Source organism: Adiantum capillus-veneris, chromosome 5, assembly GCF_014529385.1.
Source record: "Adiantum capillus-veneris isolate H3 chromosome 5, ASM1452938v2, whole genome shotgun sequence".
NCBI classification, from domain to species: domain Eukaryota; kingdom Viridiplantae; phylum Streptophyta; class Polypodiopsida; order Polypodiales; family Pteridaceae; genus Adiantum; species Adiantum capillus-veneris.
The window spans coordinates 152,861,165-152,873,988 of NC_140935.1; the positions used below are offsets into that span (position 1 = coordinate 152,861,165).

Here is a 12,824-nt window from a genome sequence, read left to right on the forward strand (position 1 = left end):
AATATGAATAGCCTCTTGTAGTGAAAGAAAAATTTTCTATCAACGTCCTTGCATGCATCGCTATATAGCGATGCATATAGCGACAATGTAGCTCTCAATTTAGCGATGCTGCAGGTCCAAAAATAGCGACCTATATAGCGACGCCCGAGAATAAAATTTTCTTGGTGGCAAGACATACATTGCCCTGCCACCCCATCAACCATATTGAACAGAAAGTTTCCAAAATCAAGATGCAAAATTAACAAAAGTATATCGACGAAAGTGAATTGACAAAATTAAACACATCATGGGCAAAATCACTTGATTGTTAAGCTGTGATCAAAATATATTGGTTACAACACAACTGTCATTATTGGAAAAATACATTGTTGGCCAATGGTTACAAAATTGATGTACCACACATCATCTCCTAATACATGCTATGAAAAAAAAAAACTAGTGCTAGCTAGCTACGGCTAGTTTAACGTCCCATCACATCCCAACGGTGTATTTGTCGGATTCTGCAAAAGAAAACCAATAAGACTTCTTGTAAGTATAAACATATAATTACAAAACAATCTAATTTGTAGCTTATTATTAAAATACAATAAATGTAAGAGCATAAAGTTAAATATTAACCAAGCCGGAGCGAGAACTCAAAATGTCCATAAGGGCATATAAGCCCTTTCTGCCCGCATACTGGCGCTCGTATGGTGTGGGGTCATGTTCGGTCATCGACCATTGTTCAAAACATACAAAGAAAACGTTATATTAGAATTTAAAATTATAAATACCCATAACTACCAAATCTAAAGGGCAATGCAACAACACTTACAAAGTCAGTCTCAAATGATGCCCATCCATCGCTCCCCAAGTGGTGCAAGCTCCCTGCTTCTACTCGCGCTCTGCCTGCCTCCTTTTGCTGGTTCCACTTGTCGGGATTCTTGTGCAGCGCTACCCGCTTTGCATTCTTCCAATCTTCTTTGGCCAGTCAATCTGGCTTGCTCCACCCATGCTTTATTGCTTTTTGCACTTCAGAGTGCTTGTGCTTGCAATACTCGTGCATCTGCACCTTCATCAAGGCTTCATTGAAGTGTTCATCCCAATTTGACACGGGAAAATCGTCATGCAGCATGCTGATGACTTTGTCTTTTGATTCATTCGACACTTCACTCCAGGTGTTTAGTAGGTAGTGCCGAAATACCTAAGAGCAAAGGCCGCGCATGCGCAAGATCACATTCTTGCCGTCGTCATCCAAGATGATACTGTTGTTGAGGAATTCCAAATCCCGAGCGAGTTTTTTTGAGCAATTACTAAACCGAGCAGAAATTATCAATATATGATTTTGAAAATCCCAAACTAATCAAGATACTTCTACTTAATTTAATAATCATTCACACACGTGTTTTTATTTAGTTCTTACACTCTCATTAGGAAAGAAATGGACTCATTTTCGGGCCTTTCAACTCTAGTGAGAGAATGCTCCTTAGCCAATAGGAAGAAGGCTAACGTTACGTTGAAAAAACATTTTTTCTCATTTTGAAAATGTCCATGAAAACCATTTTGGTGAAATTGTCACTATCATCAGAAAAGTAAGGCACTTGATAATGACATATGGCACAAGCGCCGAACGCCTTTTTATGACCCGTTGTTGCTATCATATAAAGTGAAGTACTTGTACTTGTGCATCTCGCACAAGTATCAATCACCTTTTTATGACGTACTCGCAATTTAAATTCGAACAGATTGTACTTGATAGTGATTGATGGTTTTTGGACGTTTCGGATGCATCCGTGGGCTTAAAAAGTGCTATATCTTAATCCTACGGCCTCATAAGGTCAGAACCAAGAGAATAGAGGTCCCAGAGACCCCTCAAGCGCCTCTATTCGCTTGGTTCTGACTCCTTCATAGTCTTAAATAGTACCTATCAATCACTATCAAGTACAATCTGTTCGAATTTAAATTGCGAGTACTTCATAAAAAGGTGATTGATACTCGTGCCTCTATTCCGTGGCATTATTTTTGTATTTTGAAAACAACTCTTATGTGTTTTCTCTCATCGCACATCACATCACTCATTAAGATTCACAGACATGGAATTTTGTGTACACTTAAGTTGGGCTCTCGAAAAGCATTTTGTACGAGCATGCATTTAAGTGATTGAGCAAACTTTTACGTATGTACTATGAGAAATAGAATTCCAAAAAAAAACTTTTGCATTTTTTATAATTACCTCTCTCTATGCTGAGTTGGCATTTCTTATAGGGCCCAAAATTGAGTCCAAGTTTCTCCTAATGAGTCAAGCTAAGATAGAGGTGCTGGCCATTAGAGGACATTTAGTTGAGAATGGATGATGATAGCACATTGCAAAGGATAAATACTAGGCTCCATATTCCCTATCTGCAACCTTCATGTATGCATTGTAGGGAACCATGATGTACATACTCTCTCTCTCTCTCTCTAAAACATAAACAAATGTCTTTGTCTGATTATTGGGTTGAAAATCACGGATCCATTTGCGGAGTTGCTTGTAGCACCACATGTTGATACATGATGCTATTAGAAGATTCATACGAGCTAATTTAAGCACTTTATGGAGTTGCTTGTAGCATCACGTGTCGACACTGTAGCACCACATGTCAACACCTAGTGCTAAAGGAAGTTTCAAAGAGGCTAATTTAAGTGCTTTGTGGAGTTGCCTACGGCACCATGTGGTGACTCGTGGTGCTAAAGGAAGTTTCAAAGATGCTAATTTAATATCTTTTGTGGATCTGTCTATAGCACCACGTGTCCGTACATAGTACTATATGAATCTTCATAAGGGCTAATTTAAGCCCTTTATGGAGCTCCGTGGAGCACCACGTGTCCATATGTGGTTCTATAGGAAGCTTCAAAGAGGCTAACTTAAGAGCTTCGTGGAGACCCTTGTAACACCATGTGTTGACATGCGGTTCTATATAAAGTTTTAAAAAGGCTAATCTAAGCGCTTTGTGAAGTTGTATGTAGCACCACGTGTCGACATGTGGTGCTAAAGGAAGTTTCAAAGAGGCTAGTTTAAGCACTTTGTGGAGCTACTTGTAGCACCACGTGTCGACACGTGGTACTAAAAGAAGTTTAAAAGAGATTGATTTTAGTGCCTTGTGGAGTTGCATGTAGCACCATGTGTCAACACGTGGTGCTAAAGAAAGTTTCAAAGAGGCTAATTTAAGCGCTTTGTGGAGTTTCTTGTAGCACCACGTGGCGACACGTGGTGCTACAGGAAGTTTCAAAGAGGCTAATTTAAGCGCTTTGTGGAGTTGCCTGTAGCACCATGTGTCAACACGTGGTGGTGCTAAAGAAAGTTTCAAAGAGGCTAATTTGAGCGCTTTGTGAAGCTGCTTGTAGTACCACGTGCAAACACGTGGTGCTACAGGAAGTTTCAAACATGCTAATTTAAGCCATTTATAAAGTTGCTTGTAGCACCACTTGTCGGCACGTGGTGCTAAAGAAAGTTTCAAAGAGGCTAATTTAAGCGCATTGTGGAGCTGCTTGTAGTACCACGTGGCGACACGTGGTGCTAAAGGAAGTTTCAAAGAGGCTAGTTTAAGCACTTTGTGGAGCTCCTTGTAGCACCACGTGTCGACACATGATGCTACAAGAAGTTTCAAAGAGGCTAATTAAAGCACTTTGTGGAGTTGCATGTAGCACCACATGTCAACATGAGGTGCTAAAGAAAGTTTCAAAGAGTCTCACCATACCCCGAGCGGATATTTTCGAGCGAACCCAAAGTCGAGTGAACCCATATATGTGTGATGTCACCAGGTTTGGGTACTTGAACCGAGAGCATTGCTACAAAACTATGACAACGAAAGTTTCATACACACATGTAAAAAGAGGGATAGATAGATAGATGGATAGAAACACACACTTAGAGAGAGAGAGAGAGAGAGAGAGAGAGAGAGAGAGAAATGATATTAGAGTTTTGCATAGACTAAATGTTCTATGATAACCATCATATATGCCTCGGTGAGGGGGGGGGGGGGGGGAGAGAGAGAGATATATACTTGAACATTGGTACTTGAACAGAGAGCATTGCTACAAAACTATGAAAACGAAAGTTCCATACACACATGTAAAAAGAGGGATAGAAACACACTTAAAGAGAGAGAGAGAGAGAGAGAGAGAGAGAGAGAGAGAGAGAGAGAGAGAGATGATATTAGAGTCTTGCAAAGACTAAATGTTCTATTATAACGAAAGTTACATACCCCCCCCCCCCCCCCCCCCCCCCCCCCAACGCGCACACACACGCGAAAAGAGGGATAGATAGATACACACACACACACACACAACATTTTTAAAATAGGAAGCAAGATTTCCCATCATGCAACTATATCAATGTGTATGGATTAGAACCTATTATTTAGCAAGCATATTCAAACCAATATAGATTCACTCACTTGCCTACCCCAATTTCTTTTCCTCTTGGTTCATGCTGCTTTGTGATGGCTCTCTCCTTTTCTTTCTATTCCCGTCCAAAGAACAGGTTATGTACCATCGCTGATAAATTATGATTTGATCACCACAAAAGAGAGAGAGAGAGAGAGAGAGAGAGAGAGAGAGAGAGAGAGAGAGAGAGAGAGAGGGAGGGAGGGAGGGAGGGGGAGGGAGAGTAAGAGTGAGAGAAAAGTGCACGTAGTTATGGAGGTGAGCTTTGGCATGGATTAAGAAATTTCAAAGGTGAAACAAGTCTTGACTAAAAATAAGTACCAGTCTTGACTAAACAATTCACGCAATACTCCCAAGGTACCAAGCTGCAAGAACCGTATATCTTACATAAACACAAAAAAATCACAACAAAAAGATGACAAAAAAACTCCCTAGAGATTATGGATGTGTATCAAATATCACTATGCTGAGTCACACTCATCATCGATGAACACACATCTCCGTCGTTCATTTTGTACCTCATAGTCGTATTGGGTGCTGGATGCCATTCCTCTCGCAATCTTCTCTATATAAATTGGCAAAATACTTCAATGAAACAAAAACATGATTATGGACCCAACACAAAAGATATCCTAATACATCGCATATAGTAACATCACAATAGATAGCCTAATACATCCATCGCATATAGCAATATCCAAAGTCTCAAGAACAAATAGTCTACCAACGTAGCATAAACAAAAAATGTCAAGTGGAGGGTGGGAGCCTCACAAGTCATCATATGGGTTCCCACCAGGCCTGTCACCCTCATCCTCCACATCCACAGATGTGGAAGCCTCATCAACACTCCCCAACCGAGGCAGCAGTAGAGGCTGCACATATGTCAATATCAAGCCCTCATCACTATCAATGGAAGCACATGCACGTCCAGTACCAAGACAAGCTGCTAGCACTGGTGCTATCCCACACCCAAACTCTAAACAAATACCACCACGTCTGCACAACATCTCCACCAAGCATGATAAAAGAGTGTGACTCATCTGTAGACCACCACGCAACGGCTCTCCTGTAGATGCAAGGGCTCTAGAGGATACAGGAAGATAATGTCTCATCATGGAATCTGTCGGACTCATGCCAAGAGAGTGAAACATAGAGGTGCTCTCTGCCAAAAAACATGGAGGCTGCATCCCCCGTCTATGAACCAAAAATAGCATAGAGGTATCACACTACAAATACAACAATAAAAAAAAGTTAAAGATGAATGGACCACCAAGACCCAAATATGTGTGATGTCACTAGGTTTTGCGTTACCTCAATATGCTCCCCATAGCTATGAACAAAACCATAGGGGCCATGATGCAGAAGAACAATGCGGCGATGAATGCTCATGTCAGACGCCCTACAAAATCGCTCCACCCACCAAATGCTATCTCCTAAACATGGCAACCATGGTTTAAATGTATCACTATTAAATATGAATTTAATGCAATTGAATAATGATACTCACCAACACATGATGCCATGATCAATAACCACCCTGAATCTGCAAGAGTAGAGAATGCTAGATGAATACCGCTACGAACATGATCCTCTGAGCAGATGTCCCAACACGGCGTCATAGTTCATGCATGGTGCAAGCCACCAAATGGCAAATCCAAAAATATAAAGTCAGTTGCCCATGCCACAGTCCTACCCACCCTGGTGTACTGTACTCCATCTGACCGAGCTCTGATCATGTGGTCCTGGAGGGGAGTCCAAACTGAATTTTTGAGTCCCGCATGGAAGTCACTAGCAATAGAAATGTAATCCCCTACCATAGCCACACATCTGACATCTCTAGAAGAACTAGTGACTACAGTAGGAACGTCCAATGCATGCACAAAAGAGAGAACTTTCCTAGCAGTTAGAGCTCCGTGCACATCTGAAATGATTTGAAAACATAAATACACAAGATCCAAGAGACTCTCCATAAAAAAAGTAAATAGCATAAGTAGCACACCATGTGTGGGCAGAGATTCCGTATCCGCAATCTGCTTTTCTTTGACATTGTTGCGACCTCCTATGGAGAAAATAAAGAATTTTCTCTCTCTTTGAACGAACACATTTTTAGTATATGCTATTAAAATAACAAAGCACACTTACTAGTAGCTGGTTGATCCTGGTTTAAGGAAGGGTTTTCTTCTTGTGTATTGGTCTTTTGGCTCTTCTTCATCTCTTCATACAACTCTCTCTCTCTAGCCAAGACAATGGCCTTTGGCCATGTCCACCCACCATGGACAATGAACCAACTCCCACTCCGACAAGTGATGCATGGATGTGGGATACATACAACCCTCAACTATAGCTATGTTTGTCCATTGCTTGGCCAACATAGGAATCATAGCAATGTGTCCCAAAGAGTGTAAATATGTGAAATACCTACAAATATTACGCTATTAGACTCTTGCCTACACACAAAATAAATTTAACAAAAATTAAAGTTTGTGTATCTCATCGATATAGAAGCCTCTGAGCCGCCATGGGAGTGGTATCAATCTTCTTCATTGCCAAGAGCTCTACATCTTTTGTCTTGGCCTCAAGGCTAGTCTCAGTAGGAAAGAGGTGAGCTCTAGCCTGTAGTTTGAGCTCCTCAACGTTCATAGAGAGTGTACACTCAAGTGGCACAATAACACCCCCGGGCAAACCACCAAAATCCAAAAGAAGAACTGTAGCTCTATCAAGTATACGTTGCAACAAACCCTCTCTACGAATCCAGCTATGAAAGTAAAGACAAAACATTACAATCACTTCACCCAAAGAAAAATCCTAATGTCAACAAAATTTTCAATGAACTTACTAGCAAAAAAATTGATTGCCACGCTTCAGACCATAAGCTATCCTCGTGATCTTATCTGACTCTAATAAAGAGACCCATAATATCTTGCTCTCAATAGGAGCATCATAGAGAGCAATCAAGTTCAGTTTCTCTAAAGTGGCCCAACTATCCGGACCCCCATTGTAGTGCCCAAACACGGGCCAACCACTCCTATCCAAGTCGAGGATCAATAATACTTTAACATCTAAATGAAATAAACAAACTCATAACCATAACAAATAATCAAAGCATCTCTAATGGAAAACACTTACACACACCTTGCCTACTCGATCACCGTATTTAAGCGCAATATCATTTATCACTTTTTCTTCTTCTTTAACCAAATCATCTGCGGACAATCTTTGCCTTGCTTGATCCATACGTGAATGAATCTCCTTTGATATTTGAACCTAACAAAAAACAACCATTAGTAGAGAACCAATACCAAAGATAAACTGTCAAAATTTTATAAACATACATCATATAGCAGTTTCCCTAAATATCGTCTCGTCAATGGATACCAAGGCTTTGCTCCTTTGGAATATCTCTTTCTGACCAATGTTATTATGCTTCTATCTTTCTCTGATAGACCCTTCAAATATTCTTCGTGATCCGCAGCACATATGTGAGAACAATTAACTAGCTCATCTCGCAAATGTGAAGTCACTAATGCATGGGTATTCATGCTGATCAAGACATAAAAAACGTATATATTACATACTTGATTAAAAAAGATCAAGTAATGAGACCAAAAAAGTAATGGATTCTCACAAATTCATTCGTTGAAGACTGGCCAACAATGCAATCTCTGGGACCTTTGTCGGATCAATGACTGTACACAGGACTCTGCAATGTTTCTCCTTCACCATTGAAAATTTTTCTTTAATAGCGGCATGCCAAGCTATAGTCCTATGGTTACCTTCCCACACGAAGAACATCCTCTCCGAAAGAATATGCAATTCAGGACGAGATGCAACTTCGTTTTCAAAGTTTTGATTTACATATATCCAAATCGGATCCCAAGAGTCTCTTATGGCATCTATGAAAGCATCAAAGGTACAATATTACAAACATTACGTTTTTGAGGCTATAATATTTAGGGTGCATTTAATAACCACATCCTTACCTGACACAAAGCTGTCCTCGCGTTGACACGTCCAAAGAGATACGATAAAAGCACCCTTCTCTTGCATATAACCTTCTTTTGCAAAAGCAGCTTTGAAGCCGCTTACGTCATCTCTCAAGCCGTGCACTCAAGCATATGGGATTAATCGACACAGAGGAATTGGAGGACACTCAAAGCAACTAAGTATCCTGGTTTTCTACAAAATATCCTCACCTCTATGCATGTGAAGACTGTTTTCATCTCCAACATTCAGTTCAGAAGCAACCTCAGCTTGGACCACATATGGAACAATTTCCTGACATGCCTCCTCAGCACCATGTGCATTGTCAACTTCGTGAATAGAACCAATGCCAAGCTCTTGACTCTGAGTAGTTTCATTATCCTCTTCCATGTTAGATGACAATTGAACTAACTTGGTCACTACACTCAATTGGTGTATGCACTTTTGAAATCTTACCTCCTTTGCGTGAGACTCCCCTGCATGAAGTGCTTTAAAGATAAGCAACATACAAAAAATAACTATTAATCATTAATCCATTGATGCATTTCAAATAAAAAATTCATTCCTTTTAAAGTCGCCTAAACAAAATTTTCTGAGTTACAAAGAATTTGCTAACCACTACTCATGCTGGAAATTGCATAAAAACAGTCAAGCAATTTTTTCAAGCGAATTTACAAGCCAGTTGGGTTTAGATTGCCGGGGGCTCGTTTTTTATGGTGACAAGTACGGGCGTATTGTCGCTGGAGAGGGTTCAAAAAAAGACTGTTGCTGAAGAGAACTGCTGGACTAGCAAATCTCGTCCGCTCGCAGGAAGAGACACCCGGTTTTGGCTTTTCCTGTTGGTTGGAAGTTCACTACATCCTGCCCCTGTTGTCCCTGTTGGAACACCTGTTGTCACATGATGCACCCCAGTTGTGGTAGGACTGGGTCTAACCCGCTCTGAAATAGTTGTCGCATGCCTATTGTTGGTGCTTACAATGGTAGCATTTTTCCATGGAGGCCGGCCATGACTACCGCTGCAGACCGAGCCCATCTGTTTGGGTTCTTTAGATTTCACATCACTCATTGAACTCAATGGAGAAGGAAACCCTTGCTCCGTAGCCACCACATTGATCGGCTTGCTTTCTAATACTCTACGCTGAGCCACTCCCTTTGCAACTGAGGGCGACAATTCAACAATGTGGATTCCTTCCGCCTTTTCTTCTCAAGGCCAGCTCAAGGCCAGCTACACATTAAGGCCAGCTCAAGGCCAGCTACGCAGGTTCTCAAGGCCAGCTCAAGGCCAACTACACATTAAGGCCAGCTCAAGGCCAGCTACGCAGGTTCTCAAGGCCAGCTCAAGGCTAGCTACACATTAACGGAACTCAAGACATGAGCTATGCAAGACATGTGACGCTGCTGTGAGCCCAAGACATGTGATGCAGCTCAAGGAGTGAGTCCTAAATCTCCTTTATGTTCTTCCCCAGAAATCGCTGGAAACCAGTCTTCTGCGTTTCCAACGATTTTTAAGGAAGAACGATTCCTAATGATTTATGGGGAAGAACGATTTCTGTAGGAAAAGACCAGTCTTGAGTGATTCCCGTTTCCATGTTTTGCCCTCTCTCCGCCCAAGAAATCCTCTCTCCCTTGATCAAGAAACCCTAAACTGAACCATGGACACCTGTAAAAACCATTAAGCTTGGACCTATAAAACCCATGGAAACCTGTCCGCGTTAACGCGGACTAGTTTCCATCGTTTCTACAGGTAGACTTCCAGCTTTGATGGCAGCATTGAGGGAGTGTGGACTTACTTGCTCTCCCGCGCGGTTGCCCTCCCACGTGGTGTCGACTCTTCCGCGCGTGCTGTCTGTCGACGAGGCATGGTGCTGGAGCAAGAGCAAACCTTGCAAACCTTTGGAAATCCTGCAAACCTTTGCCTGCGTATGAGTGGAGAGTTAGTAAAAGCTTACCCCTCTCATAACTAAAGAGAATTGGAGCTACCCCCTCCCTCTCAAATTGGTTGAACAATTAAAAAATTAAAATATGTAGTTTGTGAATGTGCGGGGCTGAGAGAGCATGTAAAGTTTATGTTCAATACAAAAAGCTGCAAATCAAATCAACTCTTAAAGCTTATAAAATTGGAAGGAAAAGACAAAGCTTGAAAAAAAAAAAGAATAAACAAATGTTTCATCCATTCCCTTTCATCCCTTTCCTACATATGTGAAACAACAGAGGTAGATTGACAAAATTTGAAGATTTTTACACCAAATTACACTAAGTTTTTCAAAATTTTGTAGGGTTTCTCACCTTCAAATATAAAATTTAGAAGTAAATTTCAAAATTTGTAGGTGGGATTACACTAAACCTAGGTTTTTTTTGAGAACTGTTTGGAGGAGAGGGAAATGAAGGCTGCGAAAGGTGTCAACTTCCTGGAGTTGGAAAACCTAGATGAAGTTTACCTTTTACAGTGCAAAGTTGAGATTCCCAAGGGTCCAAATTAATTCTCACTGTATTGCGGTGAGCCAACTGCACCTTTTTTAATAACTATAACACCTTTCATCTCGTGTGAACATCACAATATACCCCTGCGTGTACCTTAGTAGAATATTCATTAAAAGTTTTTGATAATCATCAATAAATGTGGACGGGCGAACCGCTCACTGTGAGTTTGTTGTCACAGCAAACTCAACATGGCCGCCTAAATTTTAAAAATGAAATATTTTTTGAATACGTAATGATGCCTCTTTTCACGTCATCAAAACGTGGCTCAAAGATTTCACACAGCTGTTTATAATCAAATCTATATTTTTTCTATTTGTCTTGTTTTTGGAGCGGCTTTTTGATCTTTCATGCACAATGAATAGGCAACTCATTGTCTACGGACCTAAAAAAAGTAGTAAACTGATTGTTATCTCTGACAAGAGGATTATTGAACTCAGATTGGATGCTATGAAGACTCATTTTGATCTGCAGGAGAGCGATTTTTCATTGAGACCATTAACATTATCTGGGATTCAGGTAATCTAGAGCCAAGCGAAGATGCCAATGGAAACCTTGTATTTTCATTAGACCATGACCTGCATCAATTCTATAAGGTGGATGTTTCTTCAAGCAATCAACTATCATGCTTGAAGGGGAGCAAGGCATCACCTATTGATGTCGACTCAGCTGTCCAATGCAGTTTTGCAAATGTTTCAAGTATTATAGAGCAAATCAGAAGACTGCCGCTGCAGGGCAACCTTTATGTTGCTTTACAACAGGTCAAAAAAGTCATTAGTGTGAAAGAGCTTCCACTATATTATGACGGATATGTTGCTTATGAATTGGCTCCTTCTGGAAGCTGTTTAGGTATGGTTGGAATGGAGCAGAAACATGATAGCCATATATGGACAGAATACGTGACATGCAGCAGTGATTATTTTAATGGAGTTGTGAGATTTAGTAGATGCTCTGGACACTTGAAATGCATCAATGTTGAGTGTCCATATTATATACGCTCCAGTATACAAAATGAAAATCAATGGCGTGGTCGTCTTATCCGCTCTTGTCCTATAGGATTGGTTGCAAAAGAGAATGGCAGCATAGCATGTTTTCATTGTGGATAGATGCCCGAATGTCTAGCCACTTGTCCTACTGTTATTTATTATTGCCTGCCCAGGGATAAATTTAATTGTACTAGATGTGCTATTCATCTCGGAGAACACAGGCATCCATGTGCTGAAGGAAGAAGCCGAGCAGTAGAATTGCAAATTGATGGCATATTGGAGGAGAATGCCAAGAGAGACCCTTTCTCAACGCCAAAGCAATTGAAGCGGGCCACAACTCAAGATATCATATTAGAAAGACTTGTTGAAGATAGTGGGGAGAAATGTCAAGAGCTAGGAGATAATGAATTTTCTGAATTCTTGGACTCAATTACTCCCCTTTCTTGTAGACGCAGAGTTGAAAGATGTTTGGTAAGTGCAAAGCAATCAAGAAACATCACATCCAAGGGACTTGAAGCAGTGTTGGATCTTAAGACTAAATGTCGTTACCCATATATTCAAAGTGTTCTATACCTAGGACAACTCCAAGATAAGCAGCAACCACATGTGTTTAAAATGTCAATAAAGGGACCTGGGAGCGGCGTGGATTTGGTCAATAGAATGTGTCCAGGAGGCAATTTGGAACATATGTGGGTCCATTTCGACCATGTTCATTGTGTTCAGGGCTAGCCTACAATGTCAGCACATGTTTATGATCCGTTTGTCAGAGAGCTTCTGACTATAGCATCATGTGAGTTCACAGTCGAGAATAAATATGCCCAGATAGAGTTTTGGAAAATGCTAAATAAGGTGGTAATAGATGCTGGTTTTGAGAAACCTAACTTCAGAGGATTCATGGCAGATGAGGCTAATGCCAACTAGTTAGCTGTTCGCACAGTGTATTTTGGTGGCCCTAAAAAAATTAACCATGTTAGG

General features: G+C 40.8%; 1 long non-coding RNA gene and 1 pseudogene across 2 annotated transcripts; both read right to left on the bottom strand.

Moving 5' to 3' along the window:
- Nucleotides 1-287: 287 nt before the first annotated feature.
- LOC147458314 (uncharacterized) lies at nucleotides 288-1,758 on the bottom strand. Its single transcript, XR_015188216.1, has 2 exons — nucleotides 619-1,758; nucleotides 288-500 (listed from the first exon to the last, which is right to left on the bottom strand). It is a non-coding gene; the product is annotated as an uncharacterized LOC147458314 (long non-coding RNA).
- Nucleotides 1,759-5,032: 3,274 nt separating this feature from the next.
- Nucleotides 5,033-9,542, bottom strand: LOC147458315 (uncharacterized; annotated as a pseudogene). Its single transcript, XR_015188215.1, has 11 exons — nucleotides 8,385-9,542; nucleotides 8,030-8,297; nucleotides 7,737-7,944; nucleotides 7,537-7,668; nucleotides 7,241-7,429; nucleotides 7,143-7,159; nucleotides 6,902-6,959; nucleotides 6,547-6,825; nucleotides 5,912-6,463; nucleotides 5,716-5,837; nucleotides 5,033-5,630 (listed from the first exon to the last, which is right to left on the bottom strand). The product of XR_015188215.1 is annotated as an uncharacterized LOC147458315 (transcript).
- Between the last annotated feature and the right edge of the window lie 3,282 nt (nucleotides 9,543-12,824).